A 23,372-nucleotide genomic window follows, 5' to 3' on the forward strand; every position below is an offset into this window, starting at 1 on the left:
TAATTGAGCCACCAGACAGCCGAGTCTAAAATGTTCGCTGTAATTCTACTTGTCGGTGTACAGTATCTATGTAGGCACGGGGCAGAGTAAACCAGGTTTAGACATCCTGCCACTGCGCATGGATCTTTAGGCAATTTGGGAAGCTAGTTATTTCCAAGAGATATCTCACGGACATCTGTATTCCAGTCACGGGTGGCAAACTTTGCTAGAATAGTGGGCAACGTAAGATAGAGTCGAGGAGTTTAAAACCAAATAATGACAGATGGTACCAGGCACGCGCATCAGGGAACTGGAGGCCATCGTGGGAGTTCACGGTGCCTGCTAGGTGCCTATGTTGCCCGTGCTTTAGAAGCCAAGGGTCTAAGCATGCAAGAAAAAGCTTGGATTTTGTGTTACCTTGTCTATAGTTGTCCTGCTTCTAACAGGAAAAATAAGGTAAAAAAATGGTTTGGGAAAGTGTGTGTGTGTGTGTGTGTGTGTGTGTGTGTGTGTGTGTGTGTTACTATAACAAGATTGGAACCACTTCTTCTAATGACTTGGGTTCAATTTCACCGTCTCTGATTCAGTCTTACAGATTCATGGCTCCATTCGGGCTCCTTCACCTGGACGTTTCTTCCTTCATAGCTATGTTCTTTGATGGCAGCCCTTAGGGAAGAGGTCCCCTATATGAGTAGCTGAAGGAGTGACAGTCTGGGGAGGACCGTGGATGCTATGACAGCTTCAGGGAATTGCCTTTCTGAGGCCCTCTTCTTCTGCTTTGAAGTTCAGAACAGACTCATTAGCTACAATGGGAACCACACAAAGACCACTCTGGCTGTACTCACCTCTGCCTCTCTAAGACTGTGTGTGCCTAAGCTCACATGGAGCCAGCGTCTACTAAGAGTTGATTGAATAAATAAGTGCCCTCCCCAAATGACTGCATGCCGTGTATATGTGTGCATGTGTAATCGTGTAGTTAAAGAAAGAGACCATGAGGTTGAAAGGGAGCAGGAGACCTAAGGGAGAGTCTGAAGGGAACAGGCGACATAAATATTATATATATTTATTAATATATATATAAATAAATATATAATTTATTTTGTTTTTAAATTTTACATATATATGTGAAATTTAAAAACAAAATAAATTCAATCTAGTAAAAAAATGTCAATGAGACTATCATTGGTAGAACTTCTGGTAGAACTTTTTTGGGGAGATTTTTTTTCCTTCTGTTTGTAAAGAGTCTCATCTGGTAACCCAGGCTAACTGGCCAACCTGCAACTTGATGTGTAGCTCCAGGTTACCTGGAACTTGCTCTGTAGCCCAGGGTGGCCTTTTTCTATCTCAGTCTCCCCATTTTGTAAGACTCGTGAAATGATGCTCAGACTTAAACAGGGAGGTCTGACGTGTCCGGCTTTTACTCCTCAGAGCCTGCCCCCCACTCTACTCTTAGGAGGGAGATGAAGCAAGCAAGCATGGCCAGTCTCCCATGCAGTTAGCCACACAGTTTTGTGAGCATCATCCCTCATGGATGGAACAGAGCCCACTCTCTGACCTCCCTCCATGACCATGATGACTGTCATCTCCCCTAAACGTAAAAGGAGCCAGGATCTCTGCCTATTATTTTCAGATTGCTTCCTCGGCAGCAAATCGTGTCAATTCGTCTGGACATCGGTGGCTTCGCTGTACTCCCCCAAGCCACTATATCATTACATGACAACTCAGAATGCCAGTAGCACATTACCAGAGCTTTGGATTTCTGGGAGTCATGACACAACAAACAAAGCAGCCTCATTTGGCCTATAATCATGTTAAACACCCTGGGCATAGGACAGCCACATATAAACATGCCTTCCTCCTGGTGTTTGTCCAGGAGAGGCGAGGGACGTGGGATAGATATAAATCATGGCAGCTGCTTCAGAGTAGGGTCTATGTAAAAATCTATTGCCATTGATATAAACTGGCTTTAGTGAGTAATTTAATGACAGTTTTGTGTGTTATGTCTCCTCTGACAAGACCACTGGATAGCGAGAAAGCTGCTGTGTTTGGGTACAGGTGGATGTACCTCAAGACTGAAGCCATTTTATTCCATCCTGAATTAACATGCCCCACCTAATTCTCTTCTCTCCCAGGAGACTGAGAATTCTGCAGAAGGGTAAGCAGTAGCTTTTCAAGCAGGTTCTGGGCTTGTGTTTCCACTTGCCTGCCTACCATCCCCGTGTGTGCCTGCTGATTGCAACTGACTCCGACATTACATTGGCAATAATTTGAGCATTATGGGAGGGTAACAAATTAATGAGGTTTCTGCTGATAAAAAGAATATAAAGAGCTTACTTTTCTAAAGATGCCTGATACCACGAATAAATCATAGACAAACAGAAAGCCTGCTGTAGTTTATGCCTAATTATGAGCGACTTAATACCAAGTCAGACCCCCAAAGATTCGGGCGTGTGATCATTCTGAAACCTCGTTAGGCAGAAGGAGGAAGTTCTGTAGTCTCGAGATTTTCATTAACGCTGAGAAGTCTTTGCTCTTCCGACTTATAGTGTCTTGCAGCAAATAAGGAAATTTACCTTCCCTGGTAGATGAATTGGGCTCAGCCTTTTGAAATATATTGCTTAGTAATTGCTTTCCAGGCCTACTCGAGGCACTAAATATTAGGGTCTTTGCGGAGAGCAGCAGTCACAAGAGGTCTTGTTACCCAGTGAAGCAGGGAAGGCATATTAATGAGATGACAAAGGATTTGTTCCCAAGTATATTGTTAATAGATGAAATTTCAGAAGATCCTTGGCTTTCCAAGAGTCCCCATGGGCTGCTCTTTTCCTAAAGAGGGCTGTGTGGTAGCAATGGGCTGTTCTCTGCTCTGGTCTCTCTAGTCGTTCAGTGTCTCCTCTTCCAGTCCACTTGAAGTCCTCAGCTGTCGTCTGGAGGACATGGAGATGTTACTTTGCGTCCTGACAGTGCTTACGTTCTCCCTCCCCCTTTCTCTCTCCCTCCCTGCTCCTCTGCTTCTGTCTCTTCTTTCTCAGTTGATTGGAACAGGTGAAGAAGAGGAATAATGATTGTCTGGAAGAAGCACAGGTCAGAGATCTCTAACAGTTTGTGGGTTCAGATCATGGGCTCTTCTGCGCACCTCACTACGGTCCTTCCTTTTGAGCTAACTTAGAGAGTGCGCAGCATTGCCAGGTCATGTGTGAAGAGGAGCCACACTGTGCATCTGGCTGGGTAAAGAAAGCCTTTGGAACCTCTTCTGTGCACTTCAGACCTTCTTCCATCCCAGACAGGCAGCCCACCCTCTTCTGCCTGACCTTCCCACCTTCTCAGACTCTTCTACCTCTTCCCCCTAGGTTGGATTTTCAAGTTGGGGATTTGAACCCACGCGCAATGAGGGATTTGTAGGTTGAAAGCCAACCTGATCATTTGAGCAGGTAACCCTAGCTTAAATAATTCTTGCAAGAGAAGGTTAAGAAAATTCTTCCAAATTAGCAGGAGCGTGTTAGGAAATCCTCTTGGGAGTCTGACTTCACTGTAAGGTCCAGAAACTCTAATCATGTAGTGTCGCTTTCCACTAAGGGTAGCAGGAGCCTGGAAGCCCTTGGGGAATGCTAAGTCATGTACCTGCAGCTCTCAGGCCTAGTGTGGGGGGGACGGGGTAGCAGGGGAGCAAACAGCTATTTGAAAAGAAGAAATGCAGTGGGGATAGATGCTGTCTGCATCCACTGGGGGGAAGCCATTTCAGATAACAGGTCTCTCTCTTTGGTGTGGGATGCTGGGGGACAGGGCAGAGGAAGATACTCTTAGCTCCTAAACTGGAAGCTGGGTTCCACTAAGCCACACCCTTGCTTTCTCACTTCTAGTATGTGTCCCTCTGTATTTCATCCCCATTCTGGTGGCTTCCTAGTGCCTCTTCCAGTAAGGTATTTCCTCACCGGGCCTGTGTGTTTCCTTCCACAGTCATAGTTGTGACGCTTAGGTCTCTATGGTCTCACTTGCCTCTTACAAAGGAAAGGACCTAAAGCTTACATATACTATAAAGAGCGAGTCCAAGGGCGGGAGGGGGCAGTGTGAGGACTGGGGTCCAGCAGAGTGATGCGGTGTGGACTTCGAATATCCACTAAGGGTCTCTGTGCTAAGAATTTTGTCCCCAGGGGTTGACACTGAGAAGTGGCACACTCCTGAAAAGGTGAGGCCTAGTGGGAAGTTGTATGTGACAAAGAGCGTGTCTGCAAAGGGGACTGTGGGACTCTGGACAATCTTTCTTTTTCTTTTTTACTTCCTAGGCATGGGGTGAGGGGATTCACTCCTTCACATGTTTCTGCCCATCACGGGTGGCTACAGGTCCCAAAGCAACAGGGCCAGCCAACTGGGAATCAAAGCCAAATGAACCGTTAGACCAAGTAAATTATCTGGTGTGTGTGTGTGTTTTCCAGGAACACTGCTCTAACTAACACGAGCAGTCTCTTGAAATACATTCCTATGATCAGCTGTCTCCTGGAAAAGCTGGTTGTGACGTAAGCAGTGACTTGAGACTTCTTACCCGTGTCTGAATGTTATCGCCAGTCCTCCCCAAGGAGCTGACTTAGCAGGCCTGATTGTCTAGTCAGAGGTTAGAGCATGAACAAGGGTCAGCCATGCCTCGGAGAAGGTGGTAAACCCTTGCTTTTGATCTGTAACCAGACTGGCAGATAATTGTAGTCACTGTGGCGGTGGGCAACCAGCTGCCCTGACCTGCCGGGAATGGGCAATGCTTTCTCTCTCCGCCCCTCGCCCCTTGTTAGTTCTGGTTTCTGGTAGTGGTGGTGGGCCGCAAATGGAACCAGTAATTCCTATCTTTATTTCTTCATTGTCTTCGGCTTTTCTCACCCACTGGTCCCTGGCTGGAGTTAGCCCAAGGAAGGAGTGTTTTCAAACATTTCTGGCTGAGTAGGTGTGAAGTGGGCCTGAACCATAATGGTAGTGCTTTTCCCATAAGAATAAAATTCCAGGGAACATTCCCTCCCCCACAAAAAATTGGAACAGCCCCTCCTCCCCAAAAAATGTTCCCCCAAACTTGAGTTGACACAGTGAATCCTATGTTAGCTAAGAAGTCACTCGGGGAAACAATGTTTTGCTTTGTATCACACAAGTGCTTTTCAAATGTATGAATATCTTGGATGCTTTGTTTTAGAAAATTGATACTTTGATTGAAATTTGCATATAAATACCCCAAACCAAAAAGCAAAATCTTGTGGTACCACAAGTGGGTAGATGGTAGGAACTTGCTACAAAATGCCAGCAGCTCAGAACTTTTTTTTTTTTATGAAAACACTTGATGAAAGATACTCTTGTTGAGATGTAGGCTACTGTGTTTGAGTTTCTTTTCTTGAAGAGAAAAAAAAAAAGGTGTTTGATTGAATTCGCAGCCCAGAATATGGAAAGCAATTTTATATGCCGATCTTATAAAACTCATAGCCTTTTACTTTATTTTCCCACTGCATCCGTTCCCTTCAGGCCATTTTGAGCAAGAGGATGGGAGGAAAGAAACTAAATTTATATTCCTTCTTAGATGCCTCCTGAAGAAAAGGAAAAATAAATAAATACTGGAAATCCATGTGATTTTTTTCATGAGAATTTTGTAAAATAATCCACTATTGAAACTGCTAACAGCTGTTTTTCCACAGTCTATAACCCCCAGCAGGTAGGGAAATCCCCTGCAGACTGCAAGATATTGCATGTCAGAGGAGTAGAGCGGAATTCTTTGTTATTATTATTTTAAGGCCAGGTTCCCAGTGTTACTTCAGGGATAAAAGTTTCTGTACTGTATAAGTAACCATTTCCTGGCTGCCAGAAGATAGCATTATTTTATTGCCTGCCAGACATGGGGTCTATGATTGCCATTTCAGGTCCTCATACCAGACCTCTGTACCAAGAACAAAACTCAGGCTTGAGGCTCCTGCACAGTATATCCCTGAGTGCTTAAGCTAAGGTGTATACTACAGTTATTTTCACCTGATTCAGGGACATGCCAATGGTTCATGCATAAGGAGAGAATTCCTAAGAGGCAGCCTCTTATATCTAGATTGTTCTCAATGTCCATGTATTTTCAGGGTGCATTGTCTAATAATTCTGGGCAGATGACTTCAGTGGGGGGACTCAGCATGGAGAGATGGAAAACTGGTGTGATAGATTGAGTGTAATTGGCCCCCATAAGCTCATAGAGAATGGCACTATTGGGAGGTGTGGCTTTGTTGGACTGGGTGTGGCTTTTTGGAGGAAGTGTGTCAGTGTGGGGGATGGGCTTCGAGGTCACATAAATGCTCAAGTTAGAGCCAGTGTCTCAGACTGCTTTCTGTTGCCTGCAAATCAAAGATGCAGAATTCTCAGCTCCTTATCCAGCACCTTGTCTGCCCCACACACCACCATGTCCCACCATGATGATAGAGGATAATAGACTGACCCTCTGAACTGTAAGTTACCCAATCAATGTTTTCCTGGTCCTGGTGTCTCTTCGCAGCCATAGAAACCCTAACTAGGACAATTGACAAGTTGATATTTGGGTCACTCAATCTACTGCTGACTTTATTATTTCATTTCTCTGTGCCCCAGTTGACCATCACTCAGGAGAGACTAGATTTTAATCTTCATCTGTAAATGTGAGAGTAAAAGAAAAAAAATTATCTGGTGTTTCCTTATACACATGGTCCCAAAAGACATATTAGCATACACTAGGATGGAGGAAGGGAAGAGCCTTGCTTTGGGGTTGCTGCCCAGATATTTGATATACCACTTCCTCTCATTTCTCATTGGCTAGAACTAGGCCATTCTCTGTGCTGACCCATACTATCTCACCAGCATTAAGAATTCAACAGTTGTTCGTTGTTACCGAACTAATATCTTTACCATTTGATTTTATGAAGAACAACAAAAATGCACAAAAAAATAAAAAACAGGAAAAATTAATTGTGGCAGTCTCTCCAGCTTGCCTTTATACAATCATAGCAATGCCTAAGTTAAAATTAGAAAAGAAAAGATGCCAAAGATGTGTATTGTTATATGTGTGAGAAAGTTTCCTATCAAGTTAGATTCCTGGAAAAGAAACTATATTGTCTCTTAACTATAAATAAACATGTAAAAAAAATAGATGTTTCAAAATTACATGTGCAGGATATCAGCCTGACATTAAGATTGTGAGAAAACTGAGATCTAAACAGGAAATCTTCACCATAAACCTCCTTTCTGCCCTTTGGCCACCAAACGCACAGATAAATCATGTTTGGCTTTTCATTCCGTGGCCACACACACTGGATTCTGTAACATAATTTTAACCAAAATTGCCAGGAATTAGAGAGGAACTGCACATTTGGCAGATGCTATTTTAAGTAGAGCTTTGGGTACCTACACACATTTTCCGGCAAATGCATTTGTAGTTAGTGCCTCATTGACAGATGAACTGGACTACACATAGCCACTGGTTCCTCTGAGGCTGTTCATGAAAATGGTGAACAGTGAGGATTAGGGTACACCCTACTCTCTACCCAGAATCACCCCCAATATTCGATCAATGTCAGGACATGGTGAAGTATTGAATAATAAAGAGAAAATGCCCTAGTTTTAGCCGGCCCTCCCTTCCTTCAGAATCTTCCCACAGTCATTCATTATCCCACAAACCACCAACTGGAAGTCAAGTTGCTATACATTGACCTACATGGGGAAGGGATGTGTCCTAGAGTAACCAATGGATTTACATTTCTTATGGTATTATTTGTACCAGAACTTAACTTGTGATATAATTTGTATCAGAACTTAACTTCACTTCCTCTCTCTTTATGACATTCAACACCTTTAGCCATGGCAAGATCCCAAAGCATCTAAGGAACATTCTTTTTTTTTTTTTCCTTTGGATTTTCGAGACAGGGTTTCTCCGTAGCTTTTGGTTCCTGTCCTGGAACTAGCTCTTGTAGACCAGGCTGGCCTCGAACTCACAGAGATCCGCCTGCCTCTGCCTCCTGAGTGCTGGGATTAAAGGCATGCGCCACCACCGCCCGGCCTAAGGAAAATTCTTAACCATCAGTGTAAAATGAAATCACAGCCCAGGAAGTAGGCTTGTCTATACAGGCATATCTTTAACCCTCCAAAGATTAGTTTGTTGTAATTGACTATTGTCTTTTTAAATGCTAGTTTAGTTTCCAAGAGTTCTCCCTAACTATAATCATGATAAAAACACGAAAAAATTCCACCCTCAATGAATGCTAATTAAAATCTAAGAGTTTCAATTTTCTGAAGTATTGCTGATGTTCCTGGAAACTCTGTCTCCCCCCAGTTTTGTTCTAGGTTTTCACCACCCTTCATCTCTGCTCTGATGGGCTCTATTCTTGCTACTTCCTTGGTTTTCAGTAAAGTTATTGGTCGCGGCTCATTGTCTCCTTTACTTATATGGATCTCTAAATATGTTACCGTCCTTCTATTGGCCTTAAACCTTCCTCAAATGTCAGAGTAAAGCCTTGCCATGTCTTAATGGGTCTCTCAACCCAAATCTTTAAAAGAATCTATTTAATTGGCTAACGAGTGTGTGGATTGATTCTTGCTGGGTCGCTTATCTCTCCTCTTGATTCATCGCACAGTACCTGGTAGTGATCTTGTATAGACAGGTGCTTCAAGGCTATTCCCAGGACAGATGAAATGAGAAGAAGTTTGACACATTGACCACATCAGTGTCACTAAAATCTTTTGTTAGGCTGTATTTTGTTAGTCTTTGTATTCTGATGGATACCATTAAAGTCACCATATATACACTTAGATGTTCTCCTTGACCATTGGGTCAGCATAGATACAGTGAAAATGGTACATAGCTTACACCGTTGCATCCAGATTTCCCCATGTGCTAACAATCTTCGATGATGACGAGGATGTGGACAATGAGTAGATGATGGTGAACAATGAGATCAACTGGGCTTAGAGATCACATTTGAAAGTAAAATGGAAGAAAAAACTGTCCTCATATGCTCTTAATATTTTAAGTGCTACTGAAGATAACCCATATAATGACTATAATAAAATGAGATGTTCTTGGTCTATAAAATTTTTATTCTTGAAATAATATGTTTCCTTTCCTACTTGCTTGTGAGCCTGTAGATAATAAGAAATTAAAGTGGTGAGTTGCTTGAAAAAATATTCAAAAGCAGAGCTTGAATCTACGTGTAAAGCCTGGGATGTTAGTATATGCCTGTAATTCCATCACTCAAGAGACACAGACAAGAGGACCAAAACTTCAAGGTCATCCTTGGCTAGATGGGGAATGTGAGAATGTGAGGATAGCCTGTGCTGCATGAGACTGCTTTTAAAAGTTAACAAAAATAAAAATAAAAAAAACTCCCTATAGGTATAATTTGATACCCACATCAAAAATTTAAAAAAAAAACAGAGCATCATAGCATTATAAGCAGTCTCAGTTCTCTTTTGAAAACCATTATTAAAAAACAATTAAAATAGCAACAATGAATCAAATTTGTAGCACACTACACAGCTATCACGCCAGTTTGACCTTTTCAAATACACAGACTCCACGAGTTGGTGACAACTGTCTTCACAGGTCTATTTTCTTTAAGGTTCCATAGATTGACTTTGTCTCAGGATGAAGAGTAAAGTAAGTGAAGTCTCACAGTCGCTGAGTCGGGATGGGCTCTGAGGAGTGGGTGGCTGCTTGGGTGTTGACAGGGATTGCATCTGGCACAGCTTCCTTCACCTCTTGACTTTCGCCAGCGCTGGACCTTTATCTTCTGTCTATGGGACAGTAAAGGGTAACTGGGGAAGGAATCAGCAGAGAGATTTTGACTCTTTAGAGGGGTGTGGGATGCACAGGTTCCTTATCTAGGCTTAGCAGAGAAGCTGAGGCTGGCCCATACAAGCCTCCGCTATTCAGATCGAGTGTGCATCAATGCTCCAAATGAATGAGGGTCTCAAAATCCGATATGGCAAGACATTGTCCCATTTGCAACTAAAGCAATTTCTGTAAAAACTTTTAGCAGAAAAAAATTTCACCTTTATGTTAACCTTACATAAAGTAAAAAGGCACCCAGAGCTGTATTTAATATGACCATATAGAAAATCAATCCCTACTTGCATTGTGGCCGAAGTGCCAATTACTTGGGAGGGAGAAACCAACTAGGAAAGTTTGGAAACCTATAATAACCATAGACACAAAAGTGTGTTTCAGCCCAAAGTGACTGACTATTCATGAAAGGTAGATGTTAAAGTACTTAACAATGCAATTGTCATTAAAAAGTAGGAGAACTACTGGTATTGCTACAATATGAAGCATTGGGCTGGTGTGTCGACTTTCACAAACACATTCTTCTATGAGTAGGTTATTTCAGCTTGGAAATAGTAGAAATAGCTTGCCATAGTAGAAATTGAACCTAGGCTCCTATGAGTGCTAAGCAAGTGTTCTACTGCTGAGCTTCATATAGCTCCCACTATTCCGCTGTTAAAGGGCCATTTTATGCTTTCGGGATGTTTGTGATTATGGAAGAAATTTCCCATATAAAATGATCCAGTTTTTACCCAACACAAAATTTTGCATTTTCTTGCTCTAGCTTCCTTGCACATGTAAATTCCTTTCATAATCCTATTTCCAATATATTAGTACATCTTTCTCCTCTCTCTGGCCCACCAATAATCCGTTTGTTGTTGGCTTAATACATTCCTGCAACTTTGCTCTGTGTATGAAAACTTCGCCCACCCAGCCCATGGGAAATGCAAATGCAGTTATTTATCATTTTGATCCCAGGAAAAGTAGAAAAAAGACTTCGCCGGAAGTAGAGCAGCTTTGGGAAAAAGCTGCTCAAACCAGACAATTCCAGATCAAAGATGAGGAGAGAGAAGGTAACAAAGACCAGTAAGATGATGGACAAAGACCTTCCAGAAAGCAGTAACAGCAAAGGAGGGAACTGTTCTGAGGCTTTCTGTCATGCTGTCTATATGCTAAGTGCTGCGCCTTTCTATGTGGTGCTCATTACATTCTAAACTTTTCCAGGTAGATATGAGAGCCATTGCATGCCACAGGTAAGAATGTGGTGGTAGAGGATGTGAAGTAACTTACGAGGCCAACTCATAAGAGACAAAGATGGAAGGCGGATGGCATGTTCCATTCACAATCCTTGCTTTGAGCATAGGCCTTCCCCGTAAGATGATGTTGCATCTCTAGATACTGAATCTGGAATACAATTCTCCTTGCAGTTGGTTACATAGCTTTGATGTGCTTACTCTGCATGATGGCTTGATGGCTGAGAAGAGTTAAGCGAGACAGCTAGGCCCCTGCCCTAAAAGGATCTCTGACAACTGCCAACAGCGGCATGCTCCACAGAGTGTGGTGTAAATGCAGAGACGAGACCATTCATCCTCAATGAACAGAGGATGAAGAGCGTGTTACCTAGAGACAGTGTAAAGGGAAGCCCCATGACGGAGGCACTGACGGTGAGTCATTTGGACACAGGAAATGTGACATGAATATGCAGAGAAGGGAACCAGCATGCTGTGAGGTCCCCTCATGTTGGGCACGAACAAAACATCATTTGTCACCTTAGTTTAGCTCCCAGGGGGAGCAGCTGGCCGTGAGGCAGGGAAAACCGGTTAGGTTTGAGGTCATCAGGTACTCTGAAGGCCATATCTGAATATCTGGATTTGATTTGGTTGGCAATTACGAAAATATTCTGAGCTGTACTTTTAAAAGATTGAGCCATAATTCAAATTAGCATGCGTTCTTTAAATTCTGTTCTCCAAAGTGGATATAGCTGTTTGTTTCAATTCAATACAACAACCGTTTATCTGGAACTCCTTAGGAAGAGGGTTTTGTGGTGGTTAGGGAAATATATAAATTAATTATTACCCTTGGATTATGAATGCCAGAATGCACTGGTCCATGGAGTGGTACAAAGGAAAACACAGCGGCTATCTGTGCCCACCCATGAAATAGCCAGGAAAAGAGTGCCATTGGGAACATCCATGCCAGCTCAGTGTTAACAGCTCAGTACTTAAATTCTCCTTTATTGAGCTTAGTAACACAGTTTTCCCATTATCACAGAATCTTCATAGGATTATCATTTTCTGTGTCAGCACATTGATCAGAGGGAATAAAAAAAATAAAGTTTAGAAAAGAATATTGTATATGAAGGAAAGAGCATCTTTTCAGCAAACCACGCAGAAGACATAAAACCAATGAAGAGAAGGGAAAGAGATAATTCCCTCTTGTCTCCCAGAGTGTCCACGTAGAGCCCATAGGATAAGACTAAGATAAAGAACAGTAAGCTAAGAACCCTAAAATACCCTCTTACTAACAGCCATCAAGCTGTGGCTTGGGCCTCAGGGACACTGATCACCTCACGTTTCCTGGGCAAAGTATTAGAACGTGTGTGGCAAGGATTCTGCTTTGCTGGGTTTCACGATGGATCCCGGCGATTTAAGCAGAAACATTTTCTCCTAAGGTATATTGTGACGCACTTGTCATCACCTGGTGCTGTCACTGAAATCCCTCTCGCATCTGCTTAGAACTTTGTCAGCAGCCGCCACGTACCGGAGTGACAATTAAAACATTGTAAATTTATTCTCAAGAGAAATGGGCTCACATCAAAGATTTATAATGTTAAAGCCGTGCCGTTTTAAATGCCTCTGCTGTAAGATATAGACTTGCCATATAGCCATATTGCCACTCATCTTATAGGTGCAAATAGAAACGTGACAAGGGGGGAAGAAGGAAATGCATCTCTCAGTGGTGGATGGCTTAGTGCTCTTGGAAGCAGATATGGTTGAAACAAGGAAACAAAGGGACAAAGGGCATAGGGTCTGGGGCCCCATCTGGTTCAGGAGGTGTGGGTTTGGCCCTCTGTCCTAGCAGAGTTGTAGAGGAATCTCTTCTCCCCCAGTATTTCTCTTTTCCTCTGTAAAATGGGTCTGCATCTGCCTCCCTGTGCTCACACAAATGCACGTGAAACCAGAGCGGGTGCTCTGAAGGCCTCTGCTCATTCAGCGGGACTAAGGCCATGATCTGAAAGGCCTTTATATTTAGCTCTGTAATGTGTGGAGTTTCTTTTATTTTTGCACTTTCACATTTGAATATGGATGTGTCTGGTGTTCTGGGAATTCAAAACACTTCAAACCCTGTAATGAAAGTCATACTGTGAACACTTAATTAATTTAGAGTAGGTGCTAATTCTTAATAAGAACTTTAAAACATGGTTTTGTGAATAAATCATAATTCAGAGAATCCACCCACATAGAAATGAGCCTCCCCTGCAGCTCAGAAAGATCAAGTTTAACAGGATCTGAACAAAATGTCAAGGCTTTATCTCCAAGTTTTTATGGGGAGTAACTTCTCAATGTGAGATGATCCATCAGAGTTAGCAGGGCATCCCTTGCCACCAAGAGGAGGAAACTTGTTACTCCATGAACTCAGACTGGGAACCTGGCTGTGCACTTCCTTGTCCCTCCTCCGGTCAGCTGTCTCTCTCTTGTGTCTAGCAAAGGGCGAGTGAGAATATAGAGTGGAATAAGTAGACTGACTACATTCAGCCGGTATAAACCAGACAGGGGAACTAGACATATATGTAGCTGCCAGCATAACTGGTCATTGTCTATTTATCACTTTTGAGGAATGAAGGAAAAGAAAAAGCTCCAAGCCCTGGGTAAACCCTATCTCCTTGGAAGACGGTATGATCTATCTTACACTAGACTGATTCACACCATCTTTGAGCAGATCTGGAAAATGTGCTGCTAAGGCTGCCTTACAAAAGTTGAATAATGCTTACAATGGAAGATCACTATCAGCAGGAAGGAAAAATAGTCCCAGAGAGAGCATCCCAGGCATCCAGGAGGCAGTGTAGAGAGCATCCTCCAGAATCACAGGGGAGAAGTGTGAACACAGACCGAATGCCCTAAGAACAAAACATTTATTGTCAGCATAGAAGATAGCTGGAATTAAAAACAGCAAGAAAGATGGGACAGGAAGTACAGAGCAGTCTTAAGTTATGTCGCTCATGGTGACTGTACAGGGAACCATGGAAGAATTCTAATGGCATGTTCAAATTTGCAGTAGATACTGTAACAGGATGCTGTGTGTGTCATAAATAGATACCAACCTAAAGGAAGTTTCTAGAGTTTTCTGAGATGACAAGCATTTCCACACAACATAGGAAAGAAAAACCATAAATACAAACAACCTGGTGTTTGGTTCTGAGAGTATTTGGGGTGAGCTGGAGATGGGCTGAAAGGTTTTGTAGGAAAATGTTTAGTTCCGGTACACCAAAGAAGTCAGTCATGTAATTTGACTCCTGCAGTATTTAAGTGTTCCTACCAAACCCATGTGAGCATAGAAAACAATAGCAAAAAAAAAAAAATACTCTGTAGTAAAATATTAAAAGAATAAAAATCTTTTTATGCTCAGAATAATCTAGATCCCCTGATATTTTTAGCCTCCAAAAAAACTGCTTGCTCTCTATGTGATCTTGTGTGAACTTGAACAAAACTAGAGTCTCGAGTAGCAGTTTCTATGGAACTTGGTGAAATGACGTCAGAATATGGACGCAGAGAGCTGTCTGTGTGTGTGTGTGTGTGCGTGTGTGTGTGTGTGTGTGTAGTGTGTAAAGGAGTCCTCTTTGCAATCCTGTCTTATCTCCACACATAGCCAAGCTCTTTTCCCTTTACAAAACACCATTGCAAACCACCACCCTGCGTCTACGGCTGACTTAAGGGAATACTGCAGCTGCGCTTTACGTATATGGACCTTACTTATTTCAAGGGTGTTTTTGTTTTATTTTTACAGCTGCTAAGTGTGAGCAATTCAAAAAGAGCTGCCAAGAGTACAATGAGCTGAATTAGCTCAGGGCTGGTGCTCATGGTATACTCAGAGCTGCTCTAAACAAGTTCCCTGTGCACTTTCTCAATACCCTGAGTGATCAGAGCTGTTTCCCAAACAGAGGCAGAATGGTTATTTCTCCATTTGCAGCTGCTTATTTGATTTGTGAAAAGACCCTTCGAAACATTTTCTCATTCCCTCAAAGAACTGTTACATATGCATAGATACAGAGTGAGCCTGCCGTTGCACAAAAAAAAAAAAAAAAAAAAAAAAAATGAAGACATTGACAGCCAGTGAAATCCTTGGGAAGACTAATCATAGACCTGAACTGCAGGTGCTCCTAGATTTATGGATTTGATATAATGATCAGCCAATAATAAATTCCTATAGTATTATAGTCTATTTCCCTTGACTTCCAGCATAATATTCAAGAAATGTTTCTCTCCAAAGCAAAATAACCCAGCGGCCGGAAAGAATATCTCGTATGAAGAACTGATTAGAACAAAAGCCAAAAAGCCGAGCTGGTGGTGTTCTGAAGCAAAAGCCTTTGAGAACATGCACGGCTTTCTAAATGTGGCGATACGCTCCCACCCTGAGGCTCCCCTTCCTGCTCAGCTGCCACTGTAGTCAGGCAGGGCACAAAAATGCACCCTAGTCCTGCAGTCGCCCTGTGAAAGACTTGCTGTGTCTGCATGCTGTGGTGGCAGATCAAGCTTGTGTGCCAGTCACAGAGAGAGACACCATTGCACAAGCTATATATATATATATATATATTTTTGATTTTCCATCTTCCTAAACTAGAGGTTTTCATATTTTGTTTTTCCCTTCAGTTATTCAAAAAAATGAATATTATGAGCTTAAAGAAGTACTCTTTTCTTTTTTCCCCTACGATGATTGTTTTCCATTTATAGTCTTCCTTTAACCTGGCTATTAACAATTCTAGCGGTGTATCATGCTGCGAGGTCACAGAAGCCCTGGTAGGACACGATGGAGACATGTTCTGCAAGTCAAATGCGCATCTCAGCAGTGTCTACAAGTGTCTGTGGAGTAGGCACGGAGCATCAAAACGTATAGGTCATTATTTTAAAAATACTCTTTCCCCCTAAAGGATATGGACTAGTTAGGTAGCCTGCACAGGGTGTTTCCCTCTGTCTTTGTAACTCTGTGACTAGCCAGCAGCTATCCCAGCCCTATGACTATATGACAAAAAGATGTCAGCCAATGGAAGCTGCTCTTGGTACTTCATGTGTCTCCTCTTATCCTTTTGGTTAAGATCAAGGGTGGTCTGTGAGTTCCTTCACAGTGCCAGGAAAAAGTACACATGACCTCGCAAACAAGTGAAAATAAAACTGCAAAGATGAGCATGAGAGAGATCTTAAAGTGAGAGCCGGAAGACATGATGTTCTCAGACCAACTCCTAGTCTACTGAGTAGTTATCTTCAGCGTCTTTGAAGTCTGTGTTCAGAAGCAACCGCCTTTCCAAGCTCTAAAATGGGAGGGAAGGACATTTTGTTGATCACCAGAACAAACCGAAGGCAGTAGGCTCAAGTTCAAATTTATTCTAATATCTTATTAGATGGATGAATGGATATACCAGTCATTATTTAAAGTTTTATTTCTATGAAATTAATTTAGTACCCTTACCTGTGGTGGATCAAGCCACCAATAATACAAAGCATTAATCAGGCCTCTTAAGCATCCCAAGTCTCCGTCTCCGGGGTTCCCTCGTCATGTGACGTGAAATGAAGTTTAATATCATCATCATGGCCTTGAGTGAATACTCGCATTCTGGTCTTGTAAACCTAACTACTGAGTAGAGAGATGACTGATTCAAAATTAAATATTTACTGTTTGTCAGACACTATGTCGGGAAGGCGAACCCCAAAAGCATGTTTAAAGAAAAATACCATGACTCATTCTCTTGTAGAGCTAGTGTGGTAGCTTCATTAACCTCGGGTCACTGTAGCTCAGTGATTTGTAAGATCAAACAATTTGGATTAGTGCTTGTTCTGACAAGGGTTCCAGGGAAGCAGAATCCAGGGTAGATACACTGTGAGGGAACTGGACAGTTTTCTGGAACATGGAGGGCTCCAGAAATACAAAGCAGAGTCGTTTGTTCCCATCTATGACAACCATAGGTCTAGGGGGGGGGGGTCAAAGGGATCAATGATAAGGGGTGCATATAGGGAGGACTGCCTATATTCCTCTTGATAGCCTTCAATATAGAAATAGTCTGATGAAAATTTTCTGAAGAACTTAGATCTGTCATCTATTATGTGTCCTAGACGACTGCACTGATCAGTAGCTGGGCTGGTGTTTCTTCTATACAAGTTCACAGAGAGAGAAAGGTGAGTCGACATTAAAATAAAGATTGATTTGTAGTTCTTTAACAAGTCATTGTGCACTAACTGGTGTCTTTGCAAAAGGACACAGGTGAAGGGAAAGGAAGTAGACTTTCAATGGTACAAGTGGGTCAGTAACCAACAAATCCATAATGTAGAACTTGCCAAGAAAATGCAGACATATTGGGAGTTCAGTTTTATTTGGAGAATAAATAATACTTTACGATTCTGAAAGGACTCAGGGTAGCACTTCAACCTTCTTTGATTGAAAATTGATTAACACTTTGGGGAAAACTGTATGACCAATTGAATTGCAAATTAAGGTAAATTAAAATGGGCCCCTAAGTTATCCATCACCGAGAAATTGTGGACACATATCGACTTATGTTCTATCAATACCTATTCTGGATCAGATGATCAATAGTAAGTAAGGCTGCCAGTGGTTTGTCGAAAAAGGCATATTCCTTAAGCTATCATACTTAATCTCAGTAGAGTTGCCGTATGCTATATCGCCCTTACCACAGAACAATAGTTACAATGTGATACTCTTTATATTAATAGCTGTTAACTCAGAATGTAAAGGTGCATTCATTTCCAATTTGCCGCTTTTTGACCTGAATTGTATAGTTTTCTTTTATTTTGCATTCCCATGAATAGATGACTGGACATGCAGCTTTGAGGCTTCAGTAAACACAATCAGTTTGTAATTTGGACTCATGGTATCTGTCATGAGCTAAGAGATGAAAAATAATAGTCCTTGCTCTTCAAGGACAAAATGAATGAAAGGAGCCCTGGAGTGTATGTCGGAAGACAGCCTGTCTTTTTCCAGTTGAGATTTTGTCTTGTTGGTGACTTCTAGTAGTAAGATTCCCCTGTGCCTTTCCCTCCTCTCTCAACTTCCCTATCCCCAGTGAGGAGACAGTTCCAGATCATGTGAAAGCCTTGCTCTGGATAGAAAACAAAGAGCTACACAAACCTCAAGGTCAAAAAGTGTAAGACTGGAGTGAGACAGGACTCATTCCTGACTATAGCAGAACCATTTATATAAAAGTGGGGATAGGAGGTTAGAGGTGGGCCTGCTCACAGTGGAAGGAATTCTATAAAGTTCTATGTGGTGCTAAGTCATCTTCATTTGATGAAACATAAAATGACAAAATGAGAAGAGTGAAAAGAGAGAGAGAGAAAGGCACATTTCTGCTCATACCACATGAAAAAAACACTACCATCAAACACATCTCATTTTATGTTTTAGGAAAGAGGCTCAATAAATCATTTACCTTCTGCAAGGGAACACAAGTAGAAACCAGCAATGCACCGAACGTCTAGTCTAAGTAGGCATGACTCTAAGTTTAGTTTCTTTTCTATTAAACTGTTTTGTCGGCTTGACTAAAATCTAGCCAGTTAGCCTACATTAGACAGGCACAGGTGACTAGTGGGTCACACCTCAAAGTAATTCTTTGAAAAAAAAACATCCCTTGGTACAGAATGAGTTTGCGGGTTACAATCTAACCTCTATTTTTAAATTCCGGTGTGGGCTGCAAGATGGCTGAGTGGGTAAGGTACTTGCTATTTAAGCATGAGGACCATATTGAAGCCATAAAAAGCTGGGAAAAAATAGAAAGTGTGTGTAATCCCAGTGCTCCCACAACAAGACATGCAGTAAAAACAGGATAATCCCCAAGAGTCCATGGGCCTTGTATCCGGGCATAAAAAGTGCTAAGCAGCAAAGAGACTCTGTCCCAAGCCAAATGGGAGTCCAGAACTGGCATCCAAATTTGTCCTGTGACTGCTACACAGTCACATGTGGCATGTGGCAAAAACATGCTCCCTCACCCACGTCCACACACAAATAATAGATAAACAAATAAGCAAATAAATAAATTCTAATGAGAATAGTCTAGAAAATAAAACCATTGGATCAAAAGATACCTTCCCTGCACTAGTTCCTCCGACCATTTCCTTTTAGGACACATAAGTGTATCACTTCGGGCTATGAAGGGAAAATGCATCGTGAAGGAGGATGTCCTGCTCGTGTGTATCACTGTAGTGACTGGTCATACTGAGCAGCTCACACTCATATTTCCCTGGAGAGCAAGATATGCAGCTGCCAGTCAGAAGAAGGGGCACTCTGTGCCCCCAGTGACTCGCATATGTCTCAAGTGCAAAGCTAATTGGTATCCAGGCAATAGCCTTGACTCTGTCACACGACTTCAACCTAGTTCTGTCTAACATTTGTACATCAAGAGAAAGATGCAAGCTGATGGAAATATTCTCAGCCAGTCCCCAGAAGAATCAATGATAGGATCAATGCTGTCAAAATATACCTACACTAGTACCTTTTCCTTTACACGAATTTATTTTTTTTTAAAAAGACAACTATATTAAATTAAGTTGATCGAATGTATATACTTACTACCAATATTATTATGTGTGAGGCAGCTTTGCTGATGTGCTTGGAACATTTTCCTAAAATTCAGGAGGAAGGTGATGATGTACACTGTCCAAATTAGAACCTGCTAACCGCCAAGATGCTTCCGGGACCATTGGCAATACAAACAGCACTAGCCACAGAACAACCACTGTGTGGCTACCACCTACTGTGACGATGGTCAGAGCTGGAGAGAAAATAGTACAGGCAAGAATCCCTAGCCTTCCAATTCTGCTAATAATTTTTTTAATAGGTTTAGTATGATTTTGCTCATGTTTTGGTTTGAAACATTTGTTCTAACATCGCCCCAGTTGCTGTGTTATATTGGCTTCTGGCTACTTTAAAAAAAATCAGTTCTTGGTAAGTTCCAATAAAGTGGAAGGAAATTCACTCATCCATCTTTATTCCTAATAGAGATTTGTTTCAATCATGTAGCTACCTACACTTGAACAGACCAGGCTCACGGGATCTAACTCCGAAACTCAAAACTGTGCGCACAGCATAAAGGGAATCTTCGAAAACCGGCTACAATGGCCTAAGGCCTCCAAAACCCTTGTAAAAATGTACATCTGAAACATTTATTAATGTCCATAGCCTGCCTACAAGGAAGCAATGAGAATGAAAGCGAGTGTCAGCTCGCTGCAGCTCCCGCAGCACTAAGCAGATGAAGAAGATGAAAGGAGTCCACTTTCTCACCTACATTTGCTCCGAGTTTAGTTCAGAAGGGGAAGAACCCAGAATTTCCCACCTCTGAAGTGGAAGGCTGTTTCCTCCCCAGATATGCAACTGTGGATACATTTAGCCCTGAATCCCACTTCATCTATGTGCCACTTATTCACCTTGGCTGTTTGAGGAAAACGGTGTGCCTCAGATGAGGCAGCGCGTGCTGCCTGCCACCCTTGAAAGGGACCACTGTGAAGTGAAGAGCTTTCCAACTTACCCGATTTAGTAGTTGGGAATCCCCAGTGATGGCTAAGCGGTAACAAGATCAAATGGCTGGAAACACAGACGTGAGTCCCCACAGTTCCCGAAGCCAAGAAAGCTTCCAAAGCAGGCTTTAGCAGGCAGCCTTGACAGGCAGCTGGTACTCAGCTGAGGGGACTGCTGGTTGCTACATGCTTTTATTATCTTAAAACCTGCACACCTGCCAGAAACACCTCCCTTTGGACCAAGTTCAGTTCTTTCTTGGCCCTCTCCTCTCTAGAAGCTAACAGAAAAGGGAAAGTACACAAAGTGTAGGCAAGGGAATTCACACGTGTTTGAAAATGTGGAGCAAGCCCCTGCCCCTTTCAATGCAGCTTTCAGAGGAGTCTCCTGAGTCATTCCAGTGGCCATTTGGACATTCTTCACAACAGCACCAATGCCCTGAGGACAACACAGAGGCCTCCCAAAACATGGTAGACAGACCGTAAGCATCCTCAGTATGCCCCAAGAAACTAGCAATTTGGTTTATGGGACACTGACTCTGTACACACACACATACACACACACACACACACACACACACACACACACACACGTGCGCGCGCTCGCATATATGCGTATCAACTCTGTATACACATATATGCATATGTGCATGATTTTGAATCTAAAATATGTATATTATATAAGCTCATGATATTATAATGACTTTTCTAAAAGACTGCACTGTCTATAACTACTGTTATTTAATGTTTATAATATCTGCATTATCTAATCAGTATTAACAAGAGTGTCCATGGAGTCATAAGGACATGCTGCTGAAGGCTTGTCCACTTTTGTCTGAATCCATTCATCCAGTTCTGTGGGCTGCAAACACACTGAGCCATGTGCTTTCCAAGGACTCATCCAGCCCTTGTAGAGATAGATATGAACTTTCCCCCACAGCACCTGGTGAAGAAAACATAGCAAGGAATACTGCAGTCGACTTGGGTGTTGGGGACTATGAGCTTTCTGGTTTGAAGAAACCTGAGATGTTTGTCGGCTGTGTGCATGAGTGTCTTCTGACAGAAGCCAGAAGTGAAGGCAAGACTCCCTCCCGGAGGACCTAAAAGCACCTGTTTTCACAGACTGCTTACAGGGAGGGCTGTGGTTCCTCATTTTCCCCCAGTACCACCCTGCTTCCCTACCTGAAAACTATATCAGGGCATGAAAGCGCTGCAAACCCTCCACAATCCATTTCCTAGTGTGGAAGGTTTGGGGAAAGGGGTCACTGGTCTCCATCTTAGATGAAATGAATATTTTCGGTGTGGCCTGTGAGGGAGGAGCACTAGAATGGCAGCCCATTTCTCGCACGGGGGCGGGGGTTATTTATGCATCGCTGAACAAAGTCATTGTGTACCACCAAAGAACACAGCCCATCAAGACTGCATAACCACGTGCAAGTAGCAAACTGGCTTTGAGACTTAGAAGCCTTTGGGTACTGATTTTGCTCGCTCTTTCGTCTTGTTCACATTCTTTCTGTTTCTTGAAGTGGAGAGACTCAGTTTTCTTCACTGCGAACCCAGGACAGTGTGACTTTGTTTTTATTTAAATCCTGCCAAAAGTTCCTTAGAACATAGTGACAAGGTCATAGGACCCCCCACACACACACACACACTGCAGTACATTTATACCAAAGGTGATCTATAGATGTTTTAAGTTCTCATTATACACAGGGAGGAACAGTCTCATTGCCCAACGCTGACTCCTGACTCACTTGGCAGCATGTGGAAGGTTTTATAGTACTACATAACATTTTAAGATATTTTATTTTTATTATAGTATGAGAAGCTAAAATGAAGGAGAATGAACAGAAGCAATAGAGCAAAATAAAATCCAGAGCTAGGTTCTCTTTTCTTGCAAGGCATTTTATGTTTTGCTTTGTCGTGGAAGGGTTTTGCTTTTGGAGACAAGAAAGCAATATGTAGCCTAGACCAGCTTCAAACTCTCCAATCTCCTGCCTCTGCCTTCCAAGTGATGGGGCTAACATGTATACACTCCTGTGTCTGGTTTCTTTTGTGTTCTGATGTTCTCTGTACACACACACACACACACACACACACACAGCCCAAGTGTATCTCAATTGAGAATAAAAGTAACTTCTCTAGGTCCTTTTTTGAAAAAATATAAATGATATGGAAGCAAACAAACCTCACCCTTCTCTAACACAGTGAGGAGTGAGAGGGGCAGAACTGAAAAGTGCCATGGGATCTGTCTTCAGAACGATTCTCTCAGACAGATGTTGTATAACCACAGCAGTAACACGGTGCCTGCCTGTTCTGCCTTTGGTGAGTCTGGGAGCACAGTCTTGACGACACCTTTTCTCTAGGCTGTGAAACACGTTCCCTGATGTCAGAACCAAACTGTTGCCAATGAATCTGATCCTGTGCTCAAGAGAACAGGCAGGGCCATGTGCATTCTCGAGGACCATCAGCTGTGCTGTGGAAGCCCCATTCATTAACCCTCCTTGGCTCAGTTCGAACGCCATGGATCAACACCCCGCCCTAAGTCAAGGAGCTCTTTCCTGGAAGCCTCCCAGCTCATTTTCAAAAACTTGCACAGGTGCGCCGTGTCTGTATTACTTTCTCGCTCCCTTTCCTAAATCACCATGTTATAAGCCCCAAAGGAACTGACATGCGTCACAAATGGAGACCAAAGTAGACACCAAATTCTACACTGGAGAAAATAGAGAAATGTGTCATTATCACTTTTAAATGTCTACAATTCCTTTAAAGAACCATAAATCCTCTGTAAGATCACAAAGAAAATAGTGGAGCATCACATATAACAGGCTAAAGTTCAGAGGTGCTTGTGGAAGGAAGCTAGCCCAAGGGGGGGC

The 23,372-nt window shown here is 42.5% G+C and overlaps 1 protein-coding gene across 2 annotated transcripts in view; it reads left to right on the forward strand.

Annotated features, from left to right (window-relative positions):
• Positions 1-23,372, forward strand: part of Sema6d (semaphorin 6D) — a 563,414-nt gene that overhangs the window by 316,581 nt on the left and 223,461 nt on the right. The window lies entirely within an intron of this gene.

Source organism: Microtus pennsylvanicus, chromosome 2, assembly GCF_037038515.1.
Source record: "Microtus pennsylvanicus isolate mMicPen1 chromosome 2, mMicPen1.hap1, whole genome shotgun sequence".
Lineage (NCBI taxonomy): Eukaryota > Metazoa > Chordata > Mammalia > Rodentia > Cricetidae > Microtus > Microtus pennsylvanicus.